This window comes from Bombina bombina, chromosome 3 (assembly GCF_027579735.1).
Source record: "Bombina bombina isolate aBomBom1 chromosome 3, aBomBom1.pri, whole genome shotgun sequence".
In the NCBI taxonomy this organism is placed as follows: Eukaryota; Metazoa; Chordata; class Amphibia; order Anura; family Bombinatoridae; genus Bombina; species Bombina bombina.
The window spans coordinates 28,574,888-28,590,125 of NC_069501.1; the positions used below are offsets into that span (position 1 = coordinate 28,574,888).

The window sequence follows — 15,238 nt, forward strand, 5'->3', positions numbered from 1 at the left end:
CCATGTCACACACTACTGTGGTCACTTTATAAAATACTAGGGCGGGTAGGGTCAGGCCAGCCATCTAACCGGCAGATTACAGACTGTGTCACTGACTCACTATATACAGTACTGGTGGGTTAAACAGTGTCACTATATACAGTAATAGGGGGTCAGACCATCTCACAGACTGTGGGCACAGGGTACCTCCTTTTGCAGACATGTAATCTGATTACATTATTTTTTCTGTATTAAATGTTAAAATATATATATATATCAAATTCACCTTTTTTTTTGGTGGGGGGTGGGGAGGGGCCTTCTTGCACCTGGGCCCTTTGGTTTCTAGTTATCCCTCTGACTATCCTGATAATGCGCTAGATCAACTGTGCTAAAGCTGAAGGTGCTTAGTAATACTTTACATTTCTATGTACTATATATATGTAGTATATATCCCTTTTTAATCCTTTTTAAACAAACATTTTATACTCAAAATGTTTATATATGAGTGTAATACTTTATATAAATATGTTTTCCATGTGAAAGTTTTTTTTTTTAACCCTTAGGGGCATATTTATCAAGGTCCGTACGGAGCTTGATGCCCCGTGTTTCCGTCGAGGCTTCATAAACAGGCATTTATCAATGTGCAGCAGACATAAACCGATATATTGGATCATGTCCGCTCGCACAATCATAAATAGGCCACTTAAACTTTACTTCATGTCGTAGGTTTTGCCAAATATTCTAGCGCTATTTTGGATTTCACTCAAGTGCAACCCATAGCTTTCAGCTTGTAATATGAGCAATATTTAGCTTGGTCGCAATATCCTTTTAAAGTATAGTGTGCGCTACAGCGATGTTGGCTGCGCTAAACCTTCTCTGGTAAATCTGTTTTTCCATGGACTTGTAATATCAATTCTCACACTAAATTAAGCGCAGTCTATCGATACTGATATTGCGACCTGCGCTACGATTAGTGTGAAGCTTGTTATCTGGGCCTTAAAGGGACATAAAACCCATTTTTTGTCTTTCATGATTTAGATAGAGCATGTGAATTGGAACAACTTTTCAATTTACTTCTATTATCTAATTTGTTTGGTTGTCTTGGTATCCGTTATTGAAAAGGATACCTAGGTAGGCTCAGGAGCTGCTGATTGGTGGCTGCACATATATGCCTCATGTTAATGGCTCACCCAGTAGGTTAACTAGCTCCCAGTAGTGCATTGCTGCTTTTTAAACAAAGAATACCAAGAGAACGAAGCAAATGATATAATTGAAAGTAAATTGGAAAGTTGTTGCACATTCTATCTGAATCAAGAGGGAACATTTGGGTTTCATATCACTTTAAAGAGCAACCAGATATGCGCTTACGAGTAAGAGTGACAAACTCACTACATAAGAATGGCGCACTAACCAGCGCTACGGAAATTTGTGGCGCTATACAAACAAATGATAATAATAATAACTTGGGTAAGGTTAGCATTTAAAGGGACATGAAACCCAAAATATTTATTTCATGATTCAGATAGAGAATACAATTTTAAAAAACATTCCAATTTACTTCTATTATATAATTTGCTTCATTCTTTATATATCCCTTGTTGAAGAAATAGCAATGCACATGGGTGAGCCAATAACAAGAGGCATCTATGTGCAGCCACCAATTAGCAGATATGAGCATATCTAGATATGCCTTTCAACCAAGTATATCACGAGAATGAAGCAAATTAGATAACAGAAGTAAATTGGAAAACTGTTTAAAATAGCATGCTCTTTCTAAAGCATGAAAGAACATTTTTGGTTAGAATATCCCTTTAATCACTATATACAACATGGTATAACATTAAACAATAGTATCACACGTATTAGCTATATGCAGTGATGCTGCATTGTCATACCCGAGGCATTGCTAACAAAACGTGTTTGATATAAAAAATAGCTTTGTCACATAATGTGCAAGAACACGCCGGTATCTCTCTGGCTAACATTCTGATTGGCTGTATCTCTCAGGCTAACATTCTGATTGGCTGTATCTCTCAGGCTAACATTCTGATTGGCTGTATCTCTCAGGCTAACATTCTGATTGGCTGTATCTCTCAGGCTAACATTCTGATTGGCTGTATCTCTCTGGCTAACATTCTGATTGGCTGTATCTATCAGGCTAACATTCTGATTGGCTGTATCTCTCAGGCTAACATTCTGATTGGCTGTATCTCTCAGGCTAACATTCTGATTGGCTGTATCTCTCAGGCTAACATTCTGATTGGCTGTATCTCTCTGGCTAACATTCTGATTGGCTGTATCTATCAGGCTAACATTCTGATTGGCTGTATCTCTCTGGCTAACATTCTGATTAACTGTATCTCTCAGGCTAACATTCTGATTGGCTGTATCTCTCAGGCTAACATTCTGATTGGCTGTATGCTAACAATACAGAGATCCTCTGACTCACTGGTAGTTTTTCCAGTCACTAGGATTTATTCACACATAATAATGTCTTTGTCATCAGGAAATGCAGCTGCCATTGGCATGACTCGTTCCTCATTTGCTTCTCCCAGGGCCCACCAAGCAGCCTGGGGCCACAACCTTTTGTGCTGAGGTGTGAAATCAATAAGTAAGAACAACTGAAAATAGCTGAAATCTAATACTGTAAATAGCTGGAAGGTTGGGCAGAAAACAAGCACAGTGTGAAAAATGTGTGGCAACCTGGCCTAGAGGCGTCCTTTCCACAGGTGTGAGAAAATAACTAATCTGATCTCACTTTTCAATGAACTTCTAAATTCGTTTTATACAACAGCTAGATTATGTATATCACATAGGAGCATCTAGTAGAAGGGTCTGTGCTCATATTGTGTAAGTGCTCACATTAAGGGATAGATTATTTTAACATGTGCCCTTAACGGGGCAAATTTGCACTTTAAATAACCAGCCATTACACGTAAATGGTTAAGGCTACTGCAAGCTCACGGTAGCACTTTGCACTACAATTCATTAACCAGAGATCAGATCTAATTAAACAAATGTCCCCCAATTACCCCCAAATCAAGTGTACAGTTTATTTATTAATTGAAAAAAAAATGAACATCTTTCTTTCATTAAAAATAACTGCATAAAGCAGTTATAAGGGATTAAAGTGAGGGTATGTGGGCACTGAAAAGTACCTTTACATAGCGGTCTATGGGGACTGTGTTTTATACTGCAAATATATATGTATTTACTTATATACATATATATTTATGTGTTAATAAGTGTATATAAACATATAAACAAATAAATATATATGTATTTACTTATATACATATATATTTATGTGTTAATAAGTGTATATAAACATATAAACAAATAAATATATATGTATTTACTTATATACATATATATTTATGTGTTAATAAGTGTATATAAACATATAAACAAATAAATATATATGTATTTACTTATATACATATATATTTATGTGTTAATAAGTGTATATAAACATATAAACAAATAAATATATATGTATTTACTTATATACATATATATTTATGTGTAAATTAGTGTATATACACATATAAACACATAAATATATATGTATTTACTTATATACATATATATTTATGTGTTAATAAGTGTATATACATATATAAACACATAAATATATATGTATTTGCTTATATACATATATATTTATGTGTAAATTAGTGTATATACACATATAAACACATAAATATATATGTATTTACTTATATACATATATATTTATGTGTTAATAAGTGTATATACATATATAAACACATAAATATATATGTATTTGCTTATATACATATATATTTATGTGTAAATTAGTGTATATACACATATAAACACATAAATATATATGTATTTACTTATATACATATATATTTATGTGTTAATAAGTGTATATAAACATATAAACACATAAATATATATGTATTTACTTATATACATATATATTTATGTGTAAATTAGTGTATATACACATATAAACACATAAATATATATGTTTTTGCTTATATACATATATATTTATGTGTAAATTAGTGTATATACACATATAAACACATAAATATATATGTTTTTGCTTATATACATATATATTTATGTGTAAATTAGTGTATATACACATATAAACACATAAATATATATCTATATATTCATATACATATATATGTAAATTTGCTGCCCATCGCTGTGCGACTTACCCCCTACACTGCACTAGGTTCTTTGCCTAAAATGCAAGTCAAAAGAACTAAAATAAGGGACAGTCTGCAGAGGCTTAGATACAGGGTAATCACAGAGGTAAAAAGTATATTAATATAACAGTGTTGGTTATGCAAAACTGGGAATGGGTAATAAAGGGATTATCTTTTTTAAACAATAAAAATTCTGGAGTAGACTGTCCCTTTAAGTATTTGAATATGATGATAATGAATCCTGAAACTGACTGATATTGCTTTAATGCTATATGCTACAGTCTGTGCTGTGTAGATACTATGGAGTGTTATACAAGGTTGTTTACACATGGGTTGCTATGGGGATGTGCTTGAGTGTAATTTGCACTGTGGGTGGGGCTTAAGTGATTTAAATGTCTGTTTGTTTGTAATGTTTTTAACAAATAAATATAGTACCCAAGCGCTATATGGGTTGCCTAAAGCTCACTACCAAAAGTCCCCTAGCGGACTTCAGATAGCTAAAAGTATAACAAAGGAGGGAGTGAGCGCTAAAAGCTTAATAGGATGAAACTGGTAAACAACTCAAGTTATATATAAAAGGAATCACAATTTAATGAAATGAAAACAGGAAATGAAGTGTAAAAACATAGATTAAAATGGCTTATCACTAACATTAATATTAATATGGCCTGTCACTAACATGGATCCATGATATATCTAAAATCACTAAACGATAAAACAGGTCAAAATGCAAATGTTTGTAATGTTTTGGTTGGTCTGAGAAAGGGCAGTTTGTACCCAAAACATTACCAAATTAAAAGTATTTACATTTTTCATAATCCAATGAGTGTGGTCCTTTGCTACAAATAGACTCTTTATTTCTCACACACACACTTTTAAACATTAGGCGGACACCTGTCTGGAAGAGGAACACAGATTCTAAAGCTGCGAACTTGCATGTCAGAAAAAGCCGCCCGCTCGACACTCTCTAAAATCTACCTAACCATGAGTGGATTGTTACAAATTAGCTATTATATTTAGGAACTATGTTGCAGTGATTGATCTGCTGATAGCGGACGATACACCTATACACACATAATACACCTATATACACATATACCTATACACACATAATACACCTATATACACATATACCTATATACACATAATACACCTATATACACATAATATACCTATATATACATACACCTATATACACATAATACACCTATATACACATATACCTATATACACATAATACACCTATATACACATATACCTATATACACATAATACACCTATATACACATATACCTATATACACATAATACACCTATATACACATAATATACCTATATATACATACACCTATATACACATAATACACCTATATACACATATACCTATACACACATAATACACCTATATACACATATACCTATATACACATAATACACCTATATACACATATACATATATATATACATAATACACCTATATACACATATACCTATATACACATAATACACCTATATACACATACACATATATACACATAATACACCTATATACACATAATATATCTATATATACATACACCTATATACACATAAACCTATATACACATAATATACCTATATACACATATACATATATATACATAATACACCTATATACACATATACCTATATACACATAATACACCTATATACACATACACCTATATACACATAATACACCTATATACACATAATATATCTATATATACATACACCTATATACACATAAACCTATATACACATAATATACCTATATACACATATACATATATATACATAATACACCTATATACACATAATATATCTATATATACATACACCTATATACACATACACCTATATACACATAATATACCTATATACACATAATACACACATATATACATAATACACCTATATAGACATAATATACCTATATATACATACACCTATATACACATATACCTATATACATATAATACACACATATATAGATAATACACCTATATACACATAATATACCTATATATACATACACCTATATACACATACACTTATATACACATAATATACCTATATACACATACACCTATATACACATAATACACCTATATACACATAATACACCTATATATACATAATATACCTATATATATATATACACAAAATAAACCTATATACACATACACCTATATACACATAATACACCTATATACACATATTACACCTATATACACATACACCTATATACACATAATACACCTATATACACATAATACACCTATATATACATAATATACCTATATATACATAATACACCTATATACACATAATATACCTATATACACATACACCTATATACAGATAATACACCTATATACACAAAATAAACCTATATACACATACACCTATGTACACATAATACACCTATATACACATATTACACCTATATACACATAATACACCTATATACACAAAATAAACCTATATACACATACACCTATATACACATAATATACCTATATACACAAAATAAACCTATATACACATACACCTATATACACATAATACACCTATATACACATATTACACCTATATACACATACACCTATATACACATATTACACCTATATACACATAATACACCTATATACACATATTACACCTATATACACATACACCTATATACACATAATACACCTATATACACATATAACACCAATATACACATACACCTATATACACAAAATAAACCTATATACACATACACCTATATACACATAATACACCTATATACACATAATACACCTATATACACATACACCTATATACACATAATACACCTATATACACATAATACACCTATATACACATACACCTATATACACATACACCTATATACACATAATACACCTATATACACATACAAACACTCTGGTATCAGTTGGTGCCTAAGTGGAATACCTATGTAGCAGCTCTCCTCTGGGGATATAACGGAACACTTTTTCTTGTGCTACTGTGTATTGATACCCTAAGAAGATGTTAAGGTGTAGAACCATCTCTACTATACACAATATTTTAACCTTCATATTTTTCAGACAAGGCCTATTTTATACTGACCAGATTAGGGGATTCATTGTGCATGTATTACAGACTATGGGGCCGATTGGCCCCTGATGCCCCTGTTTCCGCACGAGCCCTCAGGCGTGCCGGAAACAGCAGTTATGAAGCAGTGGTCTTAAGACCGCTGCTCCTTAACTGGTCCGCCTGCTCTAAGCGGCAGACAGCAATCAACCCGATTAGATACGATCGGGTTGATTGACACCCCTGCTAGCGGCCGATTGGCTGTGATTCTGCAGGGGGTGGCATTGTACAAGTAGTTCACCAGAACTGCTTGTGCAATGTTAAATGCCGACAGCGTATGCTGTCGGCATTCAGCGCTGTCTGTCGGACATGATACGCTACAGCGTATCAGGTTGGACAGACATTGTTAAATCGTCCCCATCTTGTTTTCTGTTAGATATCACCCTATTGACCTGAGCAATGCTGTGTTTTTATGAGTTTACTGCAACAGCCTCTACAATGACTTTATTTGTTATATGAAAATAATTGTTGTGTGCTGCAGTATTAGAAAAAGTAGTAATAACCTGAGAAAATCATAATTTAAACTTGTTCCAGCAGCATATAAATGTAACGTTTTAATAAATTGTAGCTTATGCTGTATGAAAATACATACTATTCCCTTAAAGGGACACTGAACCCAAATTTTTTCTTTCGGGATTCATATAGAGCATGCCATTTTAAGCAACTTTCTAATTTACTCTTATTATCAATTTTCTTCATTCTCTTGCTATCTTTAGTTGAAAAAGAAGGCATCTAAGCTAAGCAGCCAGCGAATTGTTGGTTCAGGACCTTGGACAGCACTTGTTTATTGGTGCTGTCCAATCAGCAAGGACAGCCCAGGATGTTCACCAAAAATGGGCCGGCATCTAAACTTACATTCTTGCTTTTCAAATAAAGATACCAAGATAATGAAGACAATTTGATAGTAAGAGTAAATTAGAAAGTTGTTTAAAATTGCATGCTCTATCTGAATAAAAAGAAAAAATTTGGGTTCAGTGTCCCTTTAATATCCCAAATATGCTGACTATTAAACTTATTATAAAATGTGCACAAATGCTGCGCGTTAGCTTTACCCCCAGTCTGACTAGCTGATAATGAAGAAGAAAAAATGATATATATTTTGCTGGCACATCATTTTTGTTACCAATGTATATGTATATATATATTAAAATATATATGCATTGCTTAGCCTGCAAAATCGTTTTAGGGGGATCCTCAGTTATTTAAGGCACTTTCTACATGATGTGGATGTTTTAACATGTTAGTATAGTTTAATCACACTGACACTTAACAACACAAATAAATTATAATTATACAAGCAACAACAAAAAAGAAAACCTGTATTGATTTGTATGGAGATGTTTTTTTAAGATCTTTCAATAAAGTTTACCTTTTAGAGATCAGATTATATTTTTTACAAAAAATATGAAAAAAGACGGATACATTCTATGGATTATTTAGATTTTTTTAATGCTTATCGTGTCTGTGCTATCATTAGCACGCCACTTGTAATATTTTGTGACAGTTTGTCTGAATATTTGTTTTGACTGTGTACATGAATGATCTGCGCTTTACAGGTGTGGTTCTGAGCTATATGCTAAATATGTAACTACTATTGAGTTCTGCCTCTCATATAACAATGCACTCTATATTGCTCTAAAATAATAAATGTGCACCCATTTATTTCCACTAATTTAAAGAGCCATTATAGTGCAAAAATGACATGCTGTAGTTAGAAGATGTTATTTTAGTGCTGGTGACCCTGCAATGCTATGTGTTTAACCCACTCAAAGGTGTTAAGCACATAGTAAAAATACCACTCTGAAGCTGCAGAGAACTGCTGGTCCTGAGTAGAAACTGTTGCTGACCCAATTAGCTGCACTAGTCAGATGACCCAGCTGTCCGACTGCCGTTGCTGATTGGCTTACTGTCTGTATCCAATCAGGAGCTGAGCACATAGCATTGCAGGGTCACTAGTGCTAAACTTGCCTGCACTAACAGATAAGAACATATAATTGTAACTGTAATTCTGTGATTTATTTTAAATCTGCTACTGCATGTGCAAGTGTTATGCAGCAGATTACTCATTCCTGTAGCTCTATATAAGACCTTTCACCCTAGATAGTAAAACAAAAGATTCAATAATTCACTGCACAAAAGCAAGATGTTTATATGGGTTTGTTATGATAACCCTTCACGTCACACACCCAGCAGCACGCTCACTCCTTAGTCTTGTGCCACACCCTCAGGTTACCCCATAACAAACCCACAACAAACGGCTGTCACTTTCTCTGGTATTTATAGCTTCTGTTTATGTACCTGAGAGGTGGGGACAACATGTCATACACAAACTGTGCACACTGTGTGGCAAACCTAGCCACTTTTGGACTATAATGTAAGAAAGGTTGTCTATAGGCTGTATTGTGTGCTCTAATTAGGTTTAGTGATAAACATTCCCATTGTCTAATCATCTCCAGAGTCAGACTGCTAGTTGATAAGATGGACTGCATTGTTTTCTTGTGTTTGAATTGTTATCTGCCTGGGTAATGTAATTCTATTGTGGCATGTCAGAGGGCGTTTGCTCTCTATCTAATGTACAATATTCTTTCAACCCCCCAGCTGGGGTCAGACCTGCATAAATACTAGGCATATAGCCTTTAATAAATGTCATTCTGTTTTAAACCTGAAAACTGGCTGGGTTGTGAGTTGTTGACTCCCAAACTGTGTTCCGTCCGGTTATTGGGAGTATTGGGATATTGCCTTACTTTTCAGCGCTGACTGTGGATTTACCGGTTATACCCGCGGAGATCGTAGATTTTAATATTGCCCTCCGCTACAATTGGTGGCAAGCGGGGGGATCCGACCTTACAGCCGAAAAGTGCAATTCGTGCAATTGTAACTGCTGAATAAGAAAAGGGAATGGGAAGCAGAATACAGCGAAAGAACCGACTACCGAAGTGAATGGAGACGGATTATTCTAAGCTAAAGAAACAAACGTTAAAGGAACTGCTAGAAGCCAGGGGACAGATAGCCAGCAGCAAACCCAAGGCTATATTAATTGCCGAGCTGATGGAGAGAGACAGAGCTCGCAGCGCTACGCCTCCAGCAGCCATGGAGGAGACCCTATACCAGAGGGAAATGAGGACCAGGCTGGAATTTTTACCCCAACCTGTACCACGGGACATGCTATTCGTGGTAATGGCAGATGTGCAGGAGTACGTGATGGCACACAGTCCGCGGAATGCATCCTCCCGAGCAAAGTCCATTTCGGAAGCACTCAGCAACCCAGTAAGACCCAAAATCCCATACCATGCCTTTAAAATGTTTTGTGAGGAGAAGGATGAGATCGATGGGTATTTACAGGATTTTGAGAGACTGTGCGAGTTACATGATTTGGAGCAGTCCGTATGGGTGCCCGTGCTAGCAGGCAAGCTAGCCGGTAGGGCAGCGGAAGCGTATCGCGCTGTACCCAGGGAGGACAGCAAGGATTACGCTAAAGTGAAGAGAGCGATCTTGGAAAGATATGCCATTACCCCGGAGGCATACCGGAGGCGGTTCAGAGACACTGTTAAATTAGCTGGTGATTCCTACGTTGAGTGGGCATATAAGGTGCACCGCACGGCATCTTACTGGATGGCGGGGTGCCAAGCCGTATCTGGGGAAGAGGTGCTGCAGCTATTCCTGTTGAAACATTGCTTTGACAAGTTATCAGCAGGAGTTAGAGAGTGGGTTCGGGACCGTAAACCCTCCACCCTGCATGAAGCTGCTCGCCTGGCAGATGAGTATACGGATGCCCGCAAACTGGACACTGCTACCACTAAGCCCCCTGCTAGAGTGGAGTACAGACCCCCAGTCACCCCAGCAGCTGCCAGTTTCCAACCCCCGGTGCACCGCTATACCACACGGCCTCCGGCCACGTACTACCCTCAGAGAGCCCGGTTCAATTCGCGGGGCTACTCACAACCTATTCGGTGCTTTGGATGTAAGCAACTAGGGCACAAAAGACCAGAGTGTCCCCTAAACGCAGCGAACCAAGCACAGTCCTGGAGAAGACCCGCTGGCGGAATCCCACGTAATCCTCAGCCTGCGGCCCGCTACGTAGAGGCGCCAGAATGCTGGGGCATCCTACATGAAGCAGACCCCGTGCAAGCTGCCCACCGGAATAACCGGCAACTGGTTAAAGTGAATGGGAAGGAGGTCAGTGGTCTACGGGATACTGGTGCTACCATGACCTTGCTTAAAAAGAACTTGGTGTCTGATAAACAGCACACTGGAGACACTGTGGCTGTGAGGGTAGCAGGCGGCACTGTGTTCCGCCTACCTGTTGCCAGGGTACATTTGGATTGGGGAGTGGGCGCTAGACCTGTGAATGTGGGGGTCAAGAAGGACTTACCTGCTGATGTTCTCCTTAGAAATAACTTGGCCCCCCTTGTTTCTGCCTATGCTCCCATGGGTCCCGCTGATGTTAACCCTGTGACTACCCGTGCCCAGATCCGTGCAGCAGAGACTGACCCACCTGCTGCTAAGCCCCAGGACGCTGAGCTCAGTAAATCTCTATCCGCTATTGATACGTGGAAGTCCCGTTACAATGCGCTGATGAAGGAGAAGAGTCAAGTAGAGGATGAAATGGTCACGTTAAATAATCATGTAACAGTGCTAGCGGGAGAGAAGAGGAGTGCAGAGGAAAAAGCATGTTTAGAACAGGAATCTCTGCTAGACAAGCTGCACCGACAGACTGCAGAAAACACCAGCTCGAGAGTGGAACATGAAACATTAAAGACAAACTTAGTGACACTGGAGGAGAAGCTGACGCTGGCTCATAGTGAGGTGCAGCAACTCAAGGGCACCCTATGTCAGTATGAAGGGATTGTGGATACCTATAAAGAGCAGGTACAAAAAAACTTGTAAAGAAGCTGATGAGATTTTGAAAGACTATTTAGCCCTGGTCTGGGCCCTCAAAAAGTTGCAGCCGTACCTGTATGGACAACGTTTTTCCTTACTCACAGATCACAATCCGTTGGTGTGGCTGAACCGTGTGGCCGGGGACAATGCCAGGCTGCTGCGCTGGAATTTGGCGCTGCAGCCCTTCAACTTTACAATCCATTACCGCCCAGGGAAACAAAACGGTAACACTGACGGGTTATCCAGACAAACTGAACTTGAAAAGTGATCTGTGAGTACTTCCCCAGACATCCCCAAGCCGATCCGTTGGGATCAGACTGTGTATGCCGGCTTGGTTCTGGGGGAGTATTGTCGCAAACCTAGCCACTTCTGGACTATAATGTAAGAAAGGTTGTCTATAGGCTGTATTGTGTGCTCTAATTAGGTTTAGTGATAAACATTCCATTGTCTAATCATCTCCAGAGTCAGACTGCTAGTTGATAAGATGGACTGCATTGTTTTCTTGTGTTTGAATTGTTATCTGCCTGGGTAATGTAATTCTATTGTGGCATGTCAGAGGGCGTTTGCTCTCTATCTAATGTACAATATTCTTTCAACCCCCCAGCTGGGGTCAGACCTACATAAATACTAGGCATATAGCCTTTAATAAATGTCATTCTGTTTTAAACCTGAAAACTGGCTGGGTTGTGAGTTGTTGACTCCCAAACTGTGTTTCGTCCGGTTATTGGGAGTATTGGGATATTGCCTTACTTTTCAGCGCTGACTGTGGATTTACCGGTTATACCCGCGGAGATCGTAGATTTTAATATTGCCCTCCGCTACACACTGTATCTTTTGTGTGTTTGTATGAAACAGAGGTCTATATATATAAAACAGCTGTGTAGCTTTTGTATAATATGGATATAGTACATTGTTTATATATATATATATATATATATATATATATGTGTGTGTGTGTGTGTGTGTGTGTGTGCACATATTAACAGGATTGTCAGCTCTGTATAGATCCCTAGTGTCTCTCATTGTATACAGAGACCCACTGCAGTCTCAACACAAACTTTATAGTAAGTTCTGATCCCTCTTATGAAACAGCTGTCAGTCTCTCACTCTTTAACAAAACCATCTTTAACTGTTAAATATGGAGAGTTACCATTAGGCCTGGACTGACCATAGGGCATTCAGGGCATTTGCTTGTGGGTCGGGGCAGTTGTGGGCGGGTACTGGTTACCTTAACTCTGCCCAGTTACCAGCATTAGTTATACATGATACAAGGCCAGCCCTGCCTCTCACTGCCTTCCTGTGTCTGTTAGCCAGGTCCCAATTCTCACCCCCTTCCTGTGAGTTGGCCTATGAATGTGTCCTGTCCCCCCCACTATTGCATCAAAATGATTCTCCTCACAATGATGTATCTGTGTACTGCCCTTGGGCAGGGGCATGACTACAGGGGTATCAGATCTCATCTAGGGACGTCTTCTGACACTTAGTCGGTACTGGCATTCCTACAGGGTCCCAGTGTACAGGAAGGCTGTGCAAGTGAATATTCTCTGGTGTAGACAAACTATGGGGGAAAAAAGACCACTGCAGAGAAGCAGCTCATATTGATGGTGCATGTTTATGTCTGCAGGTGCTTGTTTTTGTGTGATTGTCTCTGGTACTTTGTGTGTGCATTGGGTACAAATAGTGATTAAAACCCTTTATTGCCAGAAACACACAAACAGCAGTGATTTCATTCTCAGAAGGCTAGATTACGATAATGCGCTATACCGGATGTGTAAATAACGCAATAAAATAAGCGGTACCGCACTTTCCATAGCCCTGCCATTACGAGTTACTGAAAAACCTCATTATGCTGTGCGTTATGGTGCGTTATGCTCCATACTGCACAAAAGCCAAGGGCTGAGTTTACGTGCTCGTGCACGCTTTTCCCCATAGACATCAATGGAGACAGAGTGCTAGAAAAAAACTAACACCTGCGATCGCGGAATGGCAAATCGCCGTTACGCAACCCCATTGATGTCTATGGGGAAAAGAAAGTTACATTTAAACCTAACACCCAAACATAAAACCCTAGTCTAGACACCTCTAATCTACCAACCCCGACATCGCCAACACTAAATAAAGTGATTAACCCCTAAGCTGCCGCTCCCCGATATTGCCGACACTAAATACACCTTTTAAACCCCTAAACCGCCGCCCCCCCCCCACATCGTTACTAATAAACTAAACCTATTAACCCCTAAACCGCCGTCCCCCCACATCGTTACTAATAAACTAAAGCTATTAACCCCTAAACCGCCTCCCCCCCACATCGCAAAACACTAAATTAAACTATTAAACACTAAACCTAACACCCCCTAACTTTAAAGTAAAAGTTACAATATAACTATCTTTAAATAAATAAAAACTTAACCTAACATTACTATTCTAATAAAATTAAAAAAACTCTCAATTAAAAAACCTAAATTACAAATGTAAATAAACCTAATGTTACGAAAAAATATTTGATTTGAATACTCTGAATACTACAAAAAAATATTTGAGTTGAACAGCCAATAGGATTTCAGTAGCTCGTATCCTATTGGCTGATTTGAAAATGTCAGCCAATAGGAATGCAAGGTACCCCATTTTTTAGCAGGTACCTTGCATTCAAGCTTCAGTGTCCGTACGAAGAAGATTCTTCATGCTGGATGTCCGCCCCGCCGACGATGATGCTCCGCGCCTCCACAGCTCTGCGCCTCCAGAGATCTCCGACACCGGGATGAAGATAGAAGATGGTCCCGCGATGGAGGAAGATGTCGCCGCCTGGATGAAGACTTCTCGCCGCCTGGATGAGGATGAAGATATCAGGGTATGTGGAACACTTCTATGCTTGCTGACTACTGTTAGTGAAGATATCAGGGCAGGTGGAGCACTTCTATGCTTGCTGACTACTGCTAGTGAAGATATCAGGGTAGGTGGAACACTTCAATGCTTGGTGACTACTGTTAGTGAAGATATCAGGGTAGGTGGAACACTTCTATGCTTGCT

At 37.8% G+C, this 15,238-nt stretch overlaps 1 protein-coding gene across 1 annotated transcript in view; it reads right to left on the reverse strand.

The window, feature by feature from the left end:
- LOC128652811 (V-set domain-containing T-cell activation inhibitor 1-like) overlaps positions 1 to 15,238 on the reverse strand; it is a 178,335-nt gene that overhangs the window by 126,714 nt on the left and 36,383 nt on the right. The window lies entirely within an intron of this gene.